Raw genomic sequence first — 18,291 nt, 5'->3', positions numbered from 1 at the left:
TTTTAGCTGATGGATAAATATGTTCTTTCAAATTCATCAGTGGAATATATCAAACACGTAATGTTATCAATGAGCTCTCCTCCCCCAAGGTATTCCTGGTAGTACAATCTAGGACTTATTCTCTGTATAAATCTAAATTTAAATAATTCACCAAGTAAGATTATATTCCTCTTTTAGTGATGGAGGAACATTTTTTTCCAGTGGTCATAGACAAACTTTTCTCCGGAAGTTAGCAAAGTTTTATGAATTAATAAATACAGTCCTACTGAGAGAAAGCAAAAAACTTTCAATTGAAAATAATTTGCAAATGGCAAAAACGAATACTCTTTTAGGGATAAATTGAACCACAGATGTTCGGTTCAGCTGATCAAGCTGCCGGTTAGGACTCTTTCAATGCAGAGAAAGGTGTAACACGATCCAATGGCTGGAAGTTGAAGCTAGACAAATGCAGACAGGAAATAAGGTGTACATTTTTAACAGTGAGGGTAATTAACTGTTGGAAAAAAATTACAAGAGGCGTAGTGAATTATCCATCACTGGCAAATTTTAAATCAAGATTGGATGTTTTTCTAAAAGATCATAGAATCATAGAATGTGTGCTAGAAATTATTTTGGGGAGGTTCTATGGCCTGTGTTACGCAGGAGGTCAGACCAGATGATCACAATGGCCCCTTGTGGCCTTGGAATCGATAATTGTGTGTGTGATGGGGTGCACAAACCCCACACTGAGCCCACACGGGCTTAAGGACAATACTGGGCCCAGGTAGCCCAGCCTTTCCAGACATGCAGAGCATGCTCCAACAGGAAAGGAAGATTAAAAAGGAGCAACCCAGCTCAGGAGGAGGAGACTGGGGAGGAAGATGGACCTATCCTGAGGGCTTCTGCCTAAGCAACCTGCCTGTGAGGAATAGGACTGCCTGCTGAGTCCAGTTGGGGCTGAAGGTTTAATAGTCTTTTCTTTTTCTTCTGGAATCTTATATTGAACTTGGAGCCGTGGGGAGAGATGGATGGTAGGAAGTGACCCGTGGGTGGGGGTTTAACTCCAAGGCAGTGATTGGCTCTCACGAGGTCAGAGCCTTGGGTTAATGGAATGGGAGGACCTAGACTCTCCTATCAATTGCCTCTGCTGCAGGAGGGGCATAAGTCTCCTTCCTACTCATAGGCGCTGGCTTCCTCTGGACCCAGAGGGTGCTCAATGCCCCACTCTGCCCCAGGCTCCACCCCCCTACCTCTTCCCTTAAGCCCCCACCCCGCCCTGCCTCTTCCCCATCTCTTCCCACCCACTTCCACCAGCGTGTCCCATCCCCACACTCCTCCCCCTCCCTCCCAGAGCCTCCTGCACGCTGCAAAACAGCTGATCATGGGGGGTGGTAGGTGCTGGGAGGAAAGGGGAGATGCTGATCAGCGGGGCAGCAGGCGGGCAGGAGGCCCTATGAGGGGGGGCTGGCTGCCAGTGGGTGCTATGCACCCACTAATTTTTTTCCATGGGTGCTCCAGTCCAGCACCTTTTTCCAGAATCTTAATCTACTGAAGGCTCCTAGTAACTTGAGACACAGCAGGTTCACTTCACCAGGAAGAGGGTCAGTTCAAAGTCAGAAACACATCATTTATATATTTAGATTTACAAGAAGAGGCACCGATCCAAATCCCTACAAGAACTAAACTAATAAATGAGAAGATAAGCCCACAAGGGCCAACCAAACTCAGCCTCCTACAGAACTCCCACCACATGCTCTGCCCTTACAAAGACCTAACCTCTATCAAGCTTTTCCCTCTGCAACAGTCCTAGCAAACAGATGTACTTTATACAGGTCCATAGATGCTCGAACTAGAGATGCTGGGGGTGCTGTCCCACCTCCTGGCTTGAAGTTGTTTCCATCATATACAGTTTGGTTCAATGGCTCTTAGCACCCCCACTATACAAATTGTTCCAGCGCCCTTGTACAGGTCAACGGACTTGGACTATTTTGACTGAGGAGGTGAGTGGGGAGCTGGTTCCAAAACTGAGGGCCCCTCATGGGGAATACTCTAGTGTCCATCCCATCTCTTTCAAACTGAGGATCCAGCTCCAGCCTCTCCACTAAGCACGTGGCAGTAGTGTCTCCAGTAGGAAGTTCTCAAACCTTGGGCTGAAGAAATGTAAAAACAAAACAATGCCTCCATTTCTGCAAAATTGCCTTCAGTGTAAATACAGTAAACTATATTCTGACTCAATCTTTCTTCTTACTGTATTAATATTTCACAAAAGCTTTTTTTCCCTCCTGCTGCTAATAGCCCACCTTAATTGATTAGTCTCATTAGAGTTGGTATGGCAACACCCATTTTTTCGTGTTCTGTGTATATATATATATACACACACACATCTTCCTACTGTATTTTCCACTGCATGCATCCGATGAAGTTGGTTTTAGCCCACAAAACTTATGCCCAAATAAATTTGTTAGTCTCTAAGATGCCACAAGAACTCCTCATTCTTTTTATATTTATTGTATCAATACAGTTGTTTTTAAATAGTTAACTCCTGATTTTCATTCTCTCAATAGCACACTATAAGCAACAACTGCCACATGACCAACGTGAAAGCGGTGCAGAACATGGAAAGCACAGGACACACTTTCTTCCCCTTTGGTGGGGGTAGGAATGGGTAAATCAGTTTGGATGAAATACCAACCTAGCTGAACCCGAAACCAGAGGTGTACAGAGTAGCTGACAACTGGAAACTTGTACACTCACTGGCTCATTCTTTCCCCTTGTCTGTACTATTCCTGTAATCTCCCAAAGCAGGCCTGCAATTACTCATCTCATCGCCACTACCATAGCATATCCGATTAAAAATAAAACAAGTTTCAGGCATGCAAAAGCTTAGGTGAGAAACTTTGCTCATGCAGATTTAGTCCACTCGAGTCAAAATTAGTTCAAAAATATTAATATTATATTACTATTCGATTATTATATATTTGCATGATGACCACCCTCTTGGTCAACAGCGCAGAGAGCTTCAGAGCCAAAAGCAAAGCTTGAACTAAACAGCCCAGGCTCTGTATCTGGGGGCTTTAAAAGAAGCCTACCCAGGGGCATATGTAGCCTTCCGATTCAATGGCTGCACGATTCTAACCTCTAGTGCAATCGCAGTAAATCAGAAAATATCTTCTCAGACTTGATTTTGAGTTATAGTAAAGGGAGACACCGACTACCCAGAGTAGCTCCCTCTGCCCTGGCACTGCGACCCTAATCCTGGACCAGTTCAGAGGAGGGGCTCTGGGAGTGGGGGAGGGAGAAGGAAAGGCTGGAAAGCCAGCCCACCCTGCACTCACCACAAGCGGTGGCTAGGCCTGGCTGTGGGCATTGCAACCTGGTGCACGAGGTCGCAGCACCACTCAGGTTTGGTCCAGCAAACCCTCCAGGATGGAAGGGCGGTGAGGCCGAATTTGAGTGAGTAGTATTGTGACATGATGCATGGGGGTCACAGCACCACTCAGGTTTGGCATTTTTGGTTTCATGATTTCTGTGGGTGCAACTGAACCCAGGAACCCATGCTAAAACTGCTCCTTCTCCTGGAACCAACCTCTCATAGAAACCCTAGTGAGGAGAGCCTTAAACCAAAGCTTTAAATACATTAGTGTTGATAATATCAGTGCAGTGCTAGACATGGGCCAATCCAAGAAAACACATGCGGATATCAGCTCAGGTATTCCAGAGTGCTTTACCTTTTATTTCAGCCAGTGGTCACAGCAGACTGAGATCAGAGGGGGAAGTTCTCACCATACCCGCCAGGAAGGATGGGGGAGTTGCCCCAAGTCATGGAGAAGAGGGGAAACATTCTGTTCTCTCTGGGGTTAGCAGAGGAGGTGGAATTGCCCTCCGTCCGACACCTTCTTACTTTATCTATCTGTGGTACCAATTGGGCCCCCATTATAGAAGTATCTGAGCACCTCACAATCTTTTTAAATGTATTTATACTCACAACACCCCTGTGTATTAGGGAAGTACTATTATCCCCATTTACAGATGGGGAAACAGAAGCACAGAGAGATCAAGTGACTTGCCAAAGGTCACACCGAAAGTCTATGGAAGAGCAGGGAGTTGAGCTCAGGACTCCTATACTTTTAGGCCAGTGCTGTAACCACTGGGCCATTTTCCCTCCTTTTAGTGCCTATTTTCAATATAGCATATCTTGTGTGCTCTATAAATTATCAGCTTTCATATTTACTCATATTTGGAACAAGTGGCTGTTTCATGTTATGCACGTTTTTCCCACAGTGATTCTGTTTTGGGGGAAAATATATACACATGGGTGCTCATATATCCTACTTTACTGTTATCATGGCAACTAGTGCTAATGGAGACAATAAGCTGGAGGCTGTCTATAAACTATGCAATTGACTGTGGGTAACAAACATAGGAAGAAAATAGATTGCTGTAGGTCCAAAGACCTTTAAGGTCTTCTCAATATTAATGTAGTTCATGAGTCTTCCTCAGTTTCCGTAGAATGTTGTTTCCTGGATCTAGATTTTTCATTTTTTAAAAGTGAGAAAGTTTGTGGATCAATATTTCTCACTTCCCCCCATAGGTGTATTAGTAACTATGCAGCACATCTATTGGAAGTATATTTCAGCCATCTGTTGCTTAGACCCTACTTCATGATTGTGGCGACTGCTTCTAGAAAGAGAGTATTTAGCTTGACCAATCAATAGCCAAATTAAGTTGCAAGAAGTCCCAGGGTCATTGTTAACATATAAAATGTGACAGATTGAAGCTGTTGTAATCTTTAACATGGAAGTGTAGCTCACAGGTCTCAACTGCTTCAGGCCACGTGGAGCAGTGTATTATGTACTCTTCATATAATGTACAGTACCTCCACGTTAAGGATAAAGAGGGCTGCAGCCCACAGCATACAACTCTGTAGGCTAAATCTACCCTATACCAAAGACTGGCCACCTCTGGGATATTATTTAAGAGCCTCAATGGGACCCTGTATACTTTTTATAGCTTAGGTTTATAGTTGTTTGTGGCTACTGAGGAAAAAAGCTGTTATTTCACTCCATCCCTGACAAACATACTACTATGCTCTAAAAAGACAACAGCTATGCACTGTTCCATGGAGAGTGTGACTAAAAATTTGTGAAATTCCAGAAGACCTATTCATATGAGTGTTGATTCCCAGTGGCCTCTCCAAGACCTATACAAACTGGCAAGTAGCCACATTAAGTTTGAAGCTGTCTCTGTGCCACCATCAAAGCCTTGTTTTAAAAGGGGGAAAACGACGTGTTTGAATGGCAGAGTTTGCTCTTCTAACCCCATGTAAGCAGAGGGCCTGCAATGAAAAGAGCCATTATAGACTGTCTTTCATGCTAGCATTTATAACATACCACCATCCAGTGAGTCATTTTCCTTTTAAATAAAAAAAAAAGGAACATTTTAAAAGCAGTTTCACTCCAGAATGCCACAAATGCTAAGCTAGTTTACTACTTCAATAACTGGCTTTTTGTGATGCCAAAGGGCACAGAATCTCACATTTGCTAACAACTGAGGCTGCCCTGTGGGCCACTCACGTAAAGTACAGCATGTGCTACAAGCTGCAGGTTGAAAAAAACAAAATACCACCACAGCACTTGCGGTGCCGGGAAAGTGCTTCATCTCTTATTTGTATTATTGCATCTTACTGCAGCACTGCCGTGCAGCCAGCCCATCGCCACACATTTAATATAAAGCGACTGGGAATGGCTACTCTCTCAGATTGATTGGCTGAACATTGTGACAGGCATCTTTCCTAACACCTAGCTCAGTGGATTGTTTGCTCCACTGTGTGGGGAGAAGAGATCTCTAGTAATAGGTACATAACCTCTGTGCTAGAGCCAGCCCTCTGCTTTGCTGTGCCTCCCCCTGAGAAGCCAGGATTTGGTTTACTGCTGTGGCAGCCCTTCTCCTTGCTTTGCTCTTGCTCAGGACCCAGAAAGGAGAAGAGTAAAGCGCCAAGAGTCCAGTGAGTCTCTTTCAGCAGTGGTAGAGTGCCCTGATTCACTGCTTGGGAAATGCCTACAATAGCTCACCTGTGGTTTGGAGTATTCTGTAGTATCCCAAACAGCGAATAGGAGCTTTATAATCACAAAGAGAGATTGAGTGAAGAGTATTCATACACAAGAAACTTTGTCATAAAGCATTTGAGGTTTCTGTGCACATAACAGCTGACACAAAATTACAAAAGCAAGGAAATGAGAAGTTAAGCCAACTAACAGTACATGTTCCTACCACCCTTCCCCCCCCCCCCCCCCCGCCAGATACCCACCTTACCATTGCACACTGCAACCTTAACTCTGCCCCCTAGGGACACCAGCCTTCTAATACCACTTTACCAAGCATATCAGACTACTCCCATGCGTCCCTTCTGCACACCCCTTTACCACCCCCCCCCCCCGAACACTGTTAGCTGTTTGGATGCTTATGGTAGTTTAGTGTGTTTGGAGGTGGCAATTTGGTAATGGGAGGTATGGATGACGGGCAGAGTTACAGTTGTGGTATGTGGTTGACAGTGTCCAGTAGTGAGCATAGTGGTATCGTATGTGCTTGTGTGTAGAGGTGTAGGCAGTTTATAATCTAAATGTGGTTTCACTTTTTGTTTCTTTTTTTGTGTAGTTTTGAGTCAGGTCTGTTATCCGGGTCACAACCATAACTATTTGTGACATCGTGCTCAGGTCACCCATGACTGTGAGCCACTGTGTTATGTCTCTTCCCTAGCAAGGGGGTGAGCTTTGCTGCTGCTAAACTATGTGAGTTCCCTGACATACCAGCCTGTCTGCCTGGCCAGAAAACTCTTCAAAACTCTGCCAGTCTAAACCTTGCCTTGCAGGTAACAGTCAGTGAACCCCAGTTCCCCAGAAATGTCTCTCTGCAGTATCCCACCTCACTGGACACTCACAGAAATTATTAAGTTCACTGCCTCCAAACAGACAGAGCAAACATCAGCTTGTTACTCTAGCTGCAGACTCACACTTCACTTTAATACACAACACTGAGATGTTTATAAAATTATTAACAAAGAAGAGAGATTTAAGTGATACTAAGCAAGAACAAAAGAGACAGGAATGATTACAAATTAAATGAAACCAAACATTCTTTCTATGACTAAAACTTAATTTTATCAAGTTACAATCTTTGCCTATGCAAATTTCTCACATCAAGTTACCAGCATCCTTAGCCCTCCAGATTAGGGAACCCAACTTTCACAGGCTTAGAGGTTCTGTACCTTATGCCCCCTCAGGGATGGATAACTAAAACACTTTTTTGCTCCTCTTTTATTATACAAGTCCATGGTCTCTGCCTCAAAAGCCAGGAAGTCTTGCTGGGGTGCAGATTTTGTCCCCCAGGGTGATTGTTTAATGATCTTCTCTTCCACATGTTTAGCTTGATGGCTTTGTTTACCTTATATGTAAATGTACTTTCACTGTCCTCTTCCTGGAACCAAGCTGGTCAGACAGGTAAATACGCATTCCTTTGTCTAGGGCAGGCTGGTTTTATGCATTACCTCCCAAAAATATTTTAAGAACATATTTCCAGCACACATTTATAATTCTTTGAACCCAATTCATACATATATCTCAAAATGATTTTTGGGACCAGCATGTCACTGGTTTACATATAATACCTTACAGGACACCTTTGGGATATATATTATGTCAACAGTGTGTTGGGGCAATGAGCGTTAGACCTGAGGTGAGTTACAATACGAGGGTGTGGGGCTCTCTGCCAGTTGGCATGGAGGGGCTCCCAAGGTCATAATATTTCACAATTACGTTTTTATGTATTAATTTCCTAGTTTTGAGGGGATAAAAAGGTTAGTCATCACACTGAAAGTCTATTCGACACAATTTCTGCTGTCTACTCAGCCCCAGAATGGCAGCTAGTGGTAGTTTTGGTCCAATGAACTTCCTACGTTCATCATCCTTCTGCTTGTAGCTTTCAGGAGCTAGGTCATGGGGGAGAAAAGGAGAGAGAAGGATAAGCTAGCAGGCAAACTCCCCTGACAAACAGAGCTATAAACTCCATTACTGGGCCAGCCTCTGGATCTGACAGGTTTCCCATGGTTCACCGTAGGGGGAGCTCCCTGCAACAAACCACAGGGGGTTCATCAGATCCGGACTGCCACCAACCTCTGTTCTTTGTCTGGAGAAAGTCTAGAAGGGCTGAAAGAAACTGACAAGAGGGTAGTAGAAACAGTATTATCAATCTCAAGCATCCAAAACAAATGAATCAGATCCTTCTCTCCAGTCCCACCCTCCCCCCAAAATTTGAGATTAGATCAAAAATCACTAACTTTGATAAAATCACTTTTTTCTGTCTGTCATCTAAATTTGGGGCCAGTAGAGGGAACCTGTCCACTCCTAACTTTCTTGTGATCATTTCAGGATCGACAACCAACCTTAAATGCACAAACATAAATGAGAACTTCCTTGCTGGCTGTTTGAAGGAGAATGCCAGTTACCCCTTGTAACTCATCATGTGGGGAATCCCATTCTACCCATCTCCTATCACTATCCTGCCTTCCTACTCATTCTGCCCTCCACATCCTGCCTTAGTTTTCTGACCCTCTCACATTCTCACCATAACCTCCCCGGGTTCCCTCCTATTCCCTGCTATATTCCCTTATACTCACAGTACCAATTTTCCTCCCTGCCTCTTGGATTTTCCTGCCCTCACTGTCCAACTATTTTCACTTCTTCCTCAAAGTGCTTCTCTCTGCCTCCCAACTGCATAGGGTACTTCCATCTTCCCTAGGAGCAGGCTGACTTTGCTCCCATTGGGACAATGGGAGACAGTGACTATATTTATTAAGAGTAACCTGAACTTCCTCCTAACAGAAGATGTAGGAAAACAGTGGCCATTTTAACTGAGGGCAGCCTGTGCCCTCAGTTCCATTGTGAATGATGGAGTCCAGTGGCCATTTTGAAAAAGAAGATTTCTTTGTGAGTTTCTCTTAAGGAGAATATTTTATGAACCAGTCTTCTGACTGAAAGTTTCAGTTATGTTGAGTAATGTTAAAAATAAAATAGTCCTAAATATTGCTTTTCAGAATCTACCCATTGTTCCAGAATGACTCAATATTCATCTTTTGGCTAGGTTGTTTTCAATATATATGCTGGGGCGGGGGGGAGGGGGGGAGGGCGCGTGAGTGAGAAACCCTGACAGTTTCAGTCAGAGACTGATTTCAGACATTTCCTATTAAAAATTTAGTACACAAAACCTAACAAAGATTACGCAGAAAATACAAAGGGCATACAAACTGATCCTATGTGACATTTCACATGGAAAGGCCCAGTGTGTAGAGAATGTGCCCCGTTTGTTTCAAAATGCAATCTTCACTATAGAGTTCCAGCCAGTGCCTCCTTTCAAATAGCTCACTAGATGTTATTAATATTTAGAGATGTGTCTAAATAAAAACCCTTAAGTTTAACACCCACAAATATTTGTAACTTTGAAATAAATCTACACTATGCAACTTGGGACCATCTCTACTAATAAGGATTTCATTATTCAGCTGAAACACAGTCCAGGATATATGTCTGGTCACAGTATTATCTAAAGCTCTAACAATCTTTTTCCAGACACACTCTGTTTTAACAGCAAATTGCATACGTGAACTCCTCTGCTTTACAAAAATTCCAAGTACTAAGAGGTGTGTTTGTTCTGGATTCATTGTGCTGCAATATTGCACATCATTCTCTGCTTCATGAAAGGAGAAAATCCTCTCAATGCATGTCAAAATGTAGATATTTATTGGTGAAAACAATCTTGGCTATTCAATGCAAAACACATTCTGGCTGAAACTGTAATCCCGCAGAAGTCAAGAAATTCAGAGTTTAGGTTCTCACAATGACCTTAATTCTGCCCTCTTGCTCATGTGCATTACAATAGGGTCCTTCATCAGATGATCACACACCAATGGTCAGTGTGGCAGATTAGATAGTAGACACTATAATAGGAAAAAATTGCATTTCGTCCTATATGACTCCCCCAGAGAGATTGTGCACATTGAACCGTGCTCTATTTTATGCTTAAACTGCATCTTTTCCTTTCTTCTTTAAAATGAACGTTAATGGAAGTGAAAGGGGCACGCTGCCTTAGAGTAAGGCTACACTTTGAGTTTGGGGTGTGATTCCCAGCAGGTGGAAGAGGCAGGGAAGGGCCCCCACTTGCTCTGGCCCAGGGTCCCACAAAACTGTAATCTGCCTCTGACCTTAGGCAAGTTCTCAGGCTGCTAGTCATTTGTGCAGCTGCAGCTACACACTTTTCACTATTAAATTTCATCCTATTACTATTACTCCAGTTTACAAGGTCATCCAGATCTTCCTGTATGATATCCCGGGCCTTCTCTGTATTAGCAATACCTCCCAGCTTTGTGTCATCCGCAAACTTTATTAGCACATTCCCACTTTTTGTGCCAAGATCAGTAATAAAAAGATTGAACAAGATTGGTCCTAAAACCGATCCATGAGGAACTCCACTAGTAACCACCTTCCAGCCTGACAGTTCACCTTTCAGTATGACCCGTTGTAGTCTCCCCTTTAACCAGTTCCTTATCCACCTTTCAATTTTCATATTGATCCCCATCTTTTCCAATTTAGCTAATAATTCCCCATAACCGTATCAAATGGCTTACTGAAATCGAGGTAAATTAAATCCGCTTCATTTCCTTTGTCTAAAAAATGTTACCTTCTCAAAGAAGGAGATCAGGTTGGCTTGGCACAATCTACCTTTTGTAAAACCATGTTGTATTTTGTCCCAATTACCATTGACCTCAATGTCCTTAACTACTTTCTCCTTCAAAATTTTTCCAAGACCTTGCATGCTACAGATGTCAAAACTAACAGGCCTATAATTACCGGGATCCCTTTTTTCCCCCCTTTCTTAAAAATAGGAACTATGTTAGCAATTCTCCAGTCCTACGGTACAACCCCTGAGTTTACAGATTCATTAAAAATTCTTACGAATGGGCTTGCAATTTCATGTGCCAGTTCCTTTAATATTCTTGGATGAAGATTATCTGGACCCCCTGATTTAGTCCCATTAAGCTGTTCGAGTTTGGCTTCTACCTCAGATGTGGTAATATCTACTTCCATATCCTCATTCCCATTTGTCATCCTACCATTATCCCTAAGCTCCTCATTAGCCTCATTAAAGACTGAGGCAAAGTATTTGTTTAGATATTGGGCCATGCCTAGATTATCCTTAACCTCCACTCCATCCTCAGTGTTTAGCAGTCCCACTTTTTCTTTCTTTCTTCTTATTTATATGGCTATGGAACCTTTTACCATTGGTTTTAATTCCCTTTGCAAGGTCCAACTCTACATGGCTTTTGGCTTTTCTCACTTTATCCCTACATGTTCTGACCTCAATAAGGTAGCTTTCCTTGCTGATTCCTCCCATCTTCCACTCCTTGTAGATTTTCTGCTTTTTCTTAATCACCTCTCTGAGATGCTTGCTCATCCAGCTTGGTCTACAACTCCTGCCTATGAATTTTTTCCCCTTTCTTGGGATGCAGGCTTCTGATAGTTTCTGCAACTTTGACTTGAAGTAATTCCAGGCCTTCTCCGCCTTTAGATCCATGAGTTCTTCAGTCCAATCCACTTCCCTAACTAATTTCCTTAATTCTTTAAAGTTAGTCCTTTAGAAATAAAAAACCCTAGTCCCAGATTTATTTTTGTTTATCCTTCCATCTAGTTTGAACTGAATTAGCTCATGATCTCTCGAACCAAGGTTGTCCCCTACAACCATTTCTTCTATGAGGTCCTCACTACTCATCAAAACCAAATCTAAAATGGCATCCCTTCTTGTTGGTTCTTCAACTACTTGGTGAAGGAATCCATAAGCTATCGCATCCAGGAAAATCTGAGCCCTATTATTACTACTAGCACTTGTCCTCCAGTCTATATCTGGGAAGTTAAAGTCTCCCATGATCACACAATTCCAATTAGTGTTTATTTCATTAAAGAGGTCTCTATCCATATCCAAATCGGATCCCGGTGGTCTGTAGCACACCCCAAGCACTATCCCAGGGGAGGCTCTAGTAGCTTTCTTTCCCAATGTGATTTTTGCCCAGACAGACTCTGTCTGATCCATTCCATCACTTCTTATAGTAGTTCTTTACAGTCTACCTCATCGTTGATATATAATGCTACTCCACCACCTTTGCCTTTATTTCTGTCTTTCCTAAACAGCACATACCCTTCAATACCTGTACTCTGGTCATGACTACTATTCCACCATGTTTCTGTTATCCCTATAATATCTGGTTTCACTTCCTGCACCAGTAGCTCTAGTTCCTCCATTTTGTTACCTAGGCTCCTCACATTAGTGTACAAACATCTTAATTTTTGGCGTTTGGCTTCACTGACATTCTTTACCCGATTAGGCACAGACATTCTACCACCAGTATCACCTATTAGACTGGTATCTACACTACCCTTCCTCCTTATGTCCATTCTCATACCCACGGCTGTATCCTTTCTTACTTCGTTTTCTTCCCTTTCAATATTAAATTCCGGCATGGAGATTACCTGGACATCTCCCAGTCATCTCCCCCAAATTCCTAGTTTAAAGCTCTCTTAATCAGTTGTGCCAGCCTCCATCCTAGAAGTCTATTTCCCTCCTTACTCAGGTGAAGTCCATCCCGAGAGAACAGTCCTCTGTCTATGAATGCTTCCCAGTGGCCATACATCCCAAAGCCCTCCTTATAGCACCACTGCCTGAGCCATCTGTTGATCGCCATAATCTTGTCACACCTTTGTTGCCCTTCTCTAGTAACAGGCAGAATCCCACTGAAGATCACCTGAGCCTCGATTTCCTTAAGCGACTTCCCCAGCCTGGCATAGTCTCCCTTGATACATTCCAGCGAGAATCTAGCTGTATCATTTGTTCCCAGATGAAGGACAATCAACTGATTCTTTCCCACCCCCCTTAGGATCCTCTTCAGCCTCAGGTCCACATCCCATATCTTAGCACCTGGCAGACAGCACACCCTTCTGTTCTCCAGATCAGCTCTAGTTACAGGCCTGTCTGTTCTTCTCAGTAAGGAGTCCCCAATCACATAGACCTGCCTTTTCCTGTTGGTGTGATTCTCCGGTCTATCCCCTGTTCCCTCTAGCTGCAAGTCCTCTCAATTCCTATTGTCCCTTGCAATCCTCTGCAACCCATCCTGTACTCTCCTGGGGCTCATATTTGGTGTTGTTATCCCCATTGACTCTTCTCCTCTTCCTATAGGACTAGCTGCTCTTCTCTTCTTCCTTGCCCTCTCACCTTCAGCGACCACCTGCTGTGCCCCTTCTTCATTTTCCAACTCCGCAAACCTGTCCCTGAGCTCTATTTCTCCTTCACTAGCCTGTCTTTTCCTCTGCCTGGTTCTTAGTCACATGCTTCCACTGTCCACTTTCCTCACCCAGCAGTCTCCCCTCAGAGTTCTTTGATCCTGCTTCCATCGGCAAGTCTGAGCTTTTCCCTTCAGCTTCCTCATGTCTTTGTTCCATCATCTGCTCGAACCCCCTTCTAAACTCCACCAGAGTTTCCACCTGCATCTCCAAACCTCGTATCTTTTCTTCCATCAGCTCTATCAGGCGGCATTTCATGCAGACGAAACTCTTTTCAGGTACCCCCTCCAGGATCATATACATGCTGCAGCTTCCACATCCAGTGATCTTCATTGTGTCTTCCACTGCTGCCTCTGTATCTGTCATAGCCCAGGCCGGCTCCAGGGTTTTGGCCGCCCCAAGCAGCCAAAACAAAACAAAAAAGCCGCGATCGCGATCTGTGGTGGCAATTCGGCGGGAGGTCCTTGACTCCCAGGCGGAGTAAGGGACCGTCCGCCGAATTGCCGCTGAATATCTGGACGTGCCGCCCCTCTCCGGAGCGGCTGCCCCAAGCACCAGCTTGACAAGCTGGTGCCTGGAGCCGGCCCTGGTCATAGCCTTCCCACCTAAAACCTGTTAGTCCGGGAAACACAAAGCAAAGCAAAACACCACCACCCACAGCAAAACAAACCCCCAATGGGTACCAGAACACTGGCAGACCACCCCCACTCCCTTCACTAGCCTGTCTATTCCACTGCCTATCTCTCTTAGTCTTCCCCGCAAACTCTCACCAAAACTCCCCTGTTTACAGCTCTGTTTGCTGGCTCCTGTGCCCTTGCAGCTGTCTGCGTCGCTGCCTGACTGGCTGCCTACCTTTATAGGACCCCTAAGCAGAGAAGCCCTGCCCCCTAATCAGGGCTCAGCTTCTCTCCCCGCACACCGCCCCTATCAGCTTCTACACATACAAATACAAAATACTAAAACCTTCTCCTACAACAGAACTCCCACTGAAACTCCCCTGTTTACAGCTCTGTTTGCTGGCTCCTGTGCCATCTTGATTTGGATTAACTACATTGCCCTCCTTTATTTCTTTTTTAAATCGAGTCCTGTATCATCTGCTCCATTATCTTGCCCGGGCTTGATGTCAGACTAACAGACCTATAATTACCGGGATCCTCCTGTTTACCCTTTTCAAAAATTGGCACATTAGCTTTCTTCCAAAATTTCTGGAATTTCTCTAGTGATCCAAGTCTTACTGAAAACCAACATTAATGGAAGCTACATCAGTGGAAGCAATCTTCTGTCGACATAGCTGCATCTACATTGGGAGTTAAGTTGACATAACTATCTCTGTTGACGTGTGTTTTTTTCACACCCTTGGCTGCCGTAGCTATCTTTTAAGTGTAGATCAAGCCCTACTTTTCCTGTACACGGGGACTTTATTTTTGTACCTAAAAACCAGTGAAAATATGGGGAAATATTTCTCAACTGGCAGAATTGGTATAGTTGTAGTGTCATCCTGCATAGATTGCATGATTAAAGTCTTTTTCCCTAACATGCTTCCATTTTTTAAACATCTTTAAATGAAATATTCTTAGTGGAATTATTCTTTTCAAACACTGCACCTGCATCCTTTCCTTCTCTTTAGACTGGGTGGGTTGCTGCATAATTCTGTTTGATGTTTTGCTAGCCACAGATCTGAACAGTAATTCTCTGTGACTTTATTTGAATGTTTCAACATGTGGAATTAAATCTGTGCTTAAATTCATAATTTAAAAAAAATATTGTTTTTGTAACCACCACTCTGTTTCATTGAAGAAAATTTTGCATTGAATATGCACTGTAATGGTTGTGTGATTTTTTTTATTATCATTTTCTTATGTTAGATAAACACAATATTCCACTTTACCAGTGGCATAACTTTGGGAGATTATGGATTTACAAAATCAAACTACACTTTTTAGCTACAGAGATTTTCTCAAGAGACACTTTTTTCAAGAGACTTAACCTTCAGTTTAATCATGATCAAGGGATCTTAACTAATATGATCATGTGTTTGGGGGCCCCAGTTACAAAGCCCCTTTAAACATGGCAGACCTGCATTAATCAGCTTTGGCGCCTCTTCTGAATTTAATTAAAAAGTAAATATACTAGACACGTGGGAGCACAGCCTGTTTGCAAACATTTTGGAAGCACAGCGAGGGTGCTGCAAACATTGTAATACTGTAGTGCATTCTACCTGGCTACACCATAACTATATGGAAATTGCAGCCAGTGCAAAAATGAAGCTCTCAATTTCTGCTGAGATTTTAAAATTAATAATAGACTCATAGAATTTAAGGTCTGAATGGACCATTGTAATCATTTAGTCTGACCTGTACAGTGCAGGCCACAAAATCTCAACCACTCCTGAAATAGATCCCTAATCTAGGACTGAGTTACTGAAGTCCTCATATAATGGTTTAAAGAGAATAAGTTATTCAAGTTACGGAGAATTCACCATTTACACTAGTTTAAACCTGCAAGTGACCCAGCTCCCATGCTGCAGAGGAAGGCAACCTCCCTCTCCCCAGGGTCTCTGCCAATCTGACCCAGGGAAAATTCCTTCCTAACCGCAAATATGGCGATCAGTTAAACCCTGAGCATGTGAGCAAGACCCACCAGGCAGATACCTGGGAAAGAATTCTCTGTAGTAACTCAGAGCCTCCCAGTTTAGTGTTCCGTCTCCAGCCGTAGGAGATTTTTGCTACTGGCATTCACCAATGAGCCAAGATGATTACGTTTGACTTCTTTGCTGCCTTTTGCCATGTTAATTTTCTAGCTGCTTCAGGTGACTCAAAAGGACTTTTAATTCAATCAGTAAATAATAATAGCTCCCAGACTATGCTCAGAAGGTAGCAGGAAACTAGCCCACCTCCTGCTCCAGCCAGAGGTGGCCCTAGTTCCCACCTTCCCATGGCATTTACAGGGATTCTTGATTACATCCCCCCATCTGACTGTAAAAGATAACAGGGGACCCTTTGAGTACGTCTACACAGCAATTAAACACAATGGGAGATAGCAGCTTCTTTCACTCGGAGCAGAGTCCCTGCCATCTGCAAAGACTGTAGACTGTTGGCTGCCATTTTGACTATGTGCAGCCTGTGACTTCAGTCACATGGATATGAATGGGAGATACCAGCCATTTTGACTAATGACAAAAATGCACAAAGGAAGGAAGGAAGACCCAGTTGGTCCAGGGTCAGCTGCCTCAGACTCACAGCATTCAGGCTGTGGGGCTGTAAAAACTGCTGTGTCGACGTTTGGTTCAGGCTGTGATCCTGCGAGGGGAGAGGTCCCAGATCCCAGACTCCAGTCTGAGCCTGAACATCTACATAGCAATTTTACAGCTCTGCAGCCTGAAACTCACAAGCCCAAGTCAGCTGACCTGAGCCAGCCACAGGTCTTTTATTCCACTGTAGACATACGGCCTGTTCCCTAGCATGGGAAGCTTTTGCTATATGGCTCATTGAAATGTCCAGGGCCCCAATGTATAGTTCCTGAGAACATCCCAGCCATGCACCCTCCAGAGATTATTGTTGTCTATGTTATTTGTACTGTTCTGCTTTGCTCAGACAGTTTCCTACAATACAAGAGTAAAAATATCCATGTGCCATTGTGTCTTCCCTCTGGAAGGCACAGGGTTACCTACCCTTGATACTCCCAACTACATCTTAATGGTGTGGGCCATGAAGGAGATTGTGCGAAAATGGAGGCCACATCTCCCGTCAGAAAGCAAAGAGTTTAGAGAAGAGAGCTCACATCAATGCCAGTCATTTTCTTTGTGTATCTGGGACCTACTTCTTATTCAAGCACAAAATGCCCAGGGAGGTTCTCACCTAGTCCTTGTAGTATTATAATTTCCTTATATATCAGGACATAGAATGTTCAGTATGAAATTGCAGAGGGGTTGGTAGAAATTTTCTGGTAGGAAGGAGAACCAGAACCCTTTGCAGTTACAAACTTGTGCAGAGACATCAGGTCACACAGGGTGCAGGTTAGCAATTTAAAAGAACTTTCCTCTGCAATGTTCATATTTATCAAAAGCCTCCGTGGGAGAGAATACACCAACAACTATGTACTGCTTCATTCTCAATCAACAGGTTGGGAAATCCAAGGAATATTAGAATTCCTTCATAGATTAGCCTCAGTGCTGAAACCGAACAAAACACACCTACCAGTGAAAGGCCACATCACAAACATGGCAGACTTTGTAGAAAAGCTGTGCTCTACCACTGAAAGAATAATGAATTGATGTCACAAGATAAGTGGTATTGAAGACAAATCTATGACTGTAAGTGAAGTAGGAATGAAGATCAATTAGGAATGTCAGAGCATGAGCAATTGAGTTAAATTAAATTGCCACAAAAATAGAAGATGTGGAAAATTACAAGAAGGAAATGCTGAGACTCCAAGGGATTTTCAAAAATGTGGCTAAAGTGGAGAAAGAAATGTGCACCATGAAAAGTCAAAAGGACCCTGCTGTATAAATCTCAGCTGACAGAGAAACCTGGGAGTTAAGTAGACAGAAGAATAAATGTGACTTTACTGGTGGAATAGTTACATTTAGGGCTGTCAAGTGATTAATCACGATTAATTTTTTTAATCGCACTGTTAAACAATAATAGAATACCATTTATTTAAATATTTTGGATGTTTTCTACATTTTCAAATATATGGATTTCAACAGTGCTCACTTTATATTTCCTTTCGATTACAAATATTTGTGCTGTAAAAAACAAAAGAAATTTTATTTTTCAATTAATCTCATACAAGAACTGGTGTGCAATCTCTATCATGAAAGTTGAACTTACAAATGTAAAAATTACGTACAAAAAATAACTGCATTCAAAAATAAAACCATGTATAATTTTAGAGCCGGAAAATCCACTCAGTCCTACTTCTTGTTCAGCCA

This window comes from Malaclemys terrapin, chromosome 1 (assembly GCF_027887155.1).
Source record: "Malaclemys terrapin pileata isolate rMalTer1 chromosome 1, rMalTer1.hap1, whole genome shotgun sequence".
Lineage (NCBI taxonomy): Eukaryota > Metazoa > Chordata > Testudines > Emydidae > Malaclemys > Malaclemys terrapin.
This window is presented reverse-complemented; position numbering follows the sequence as displayed.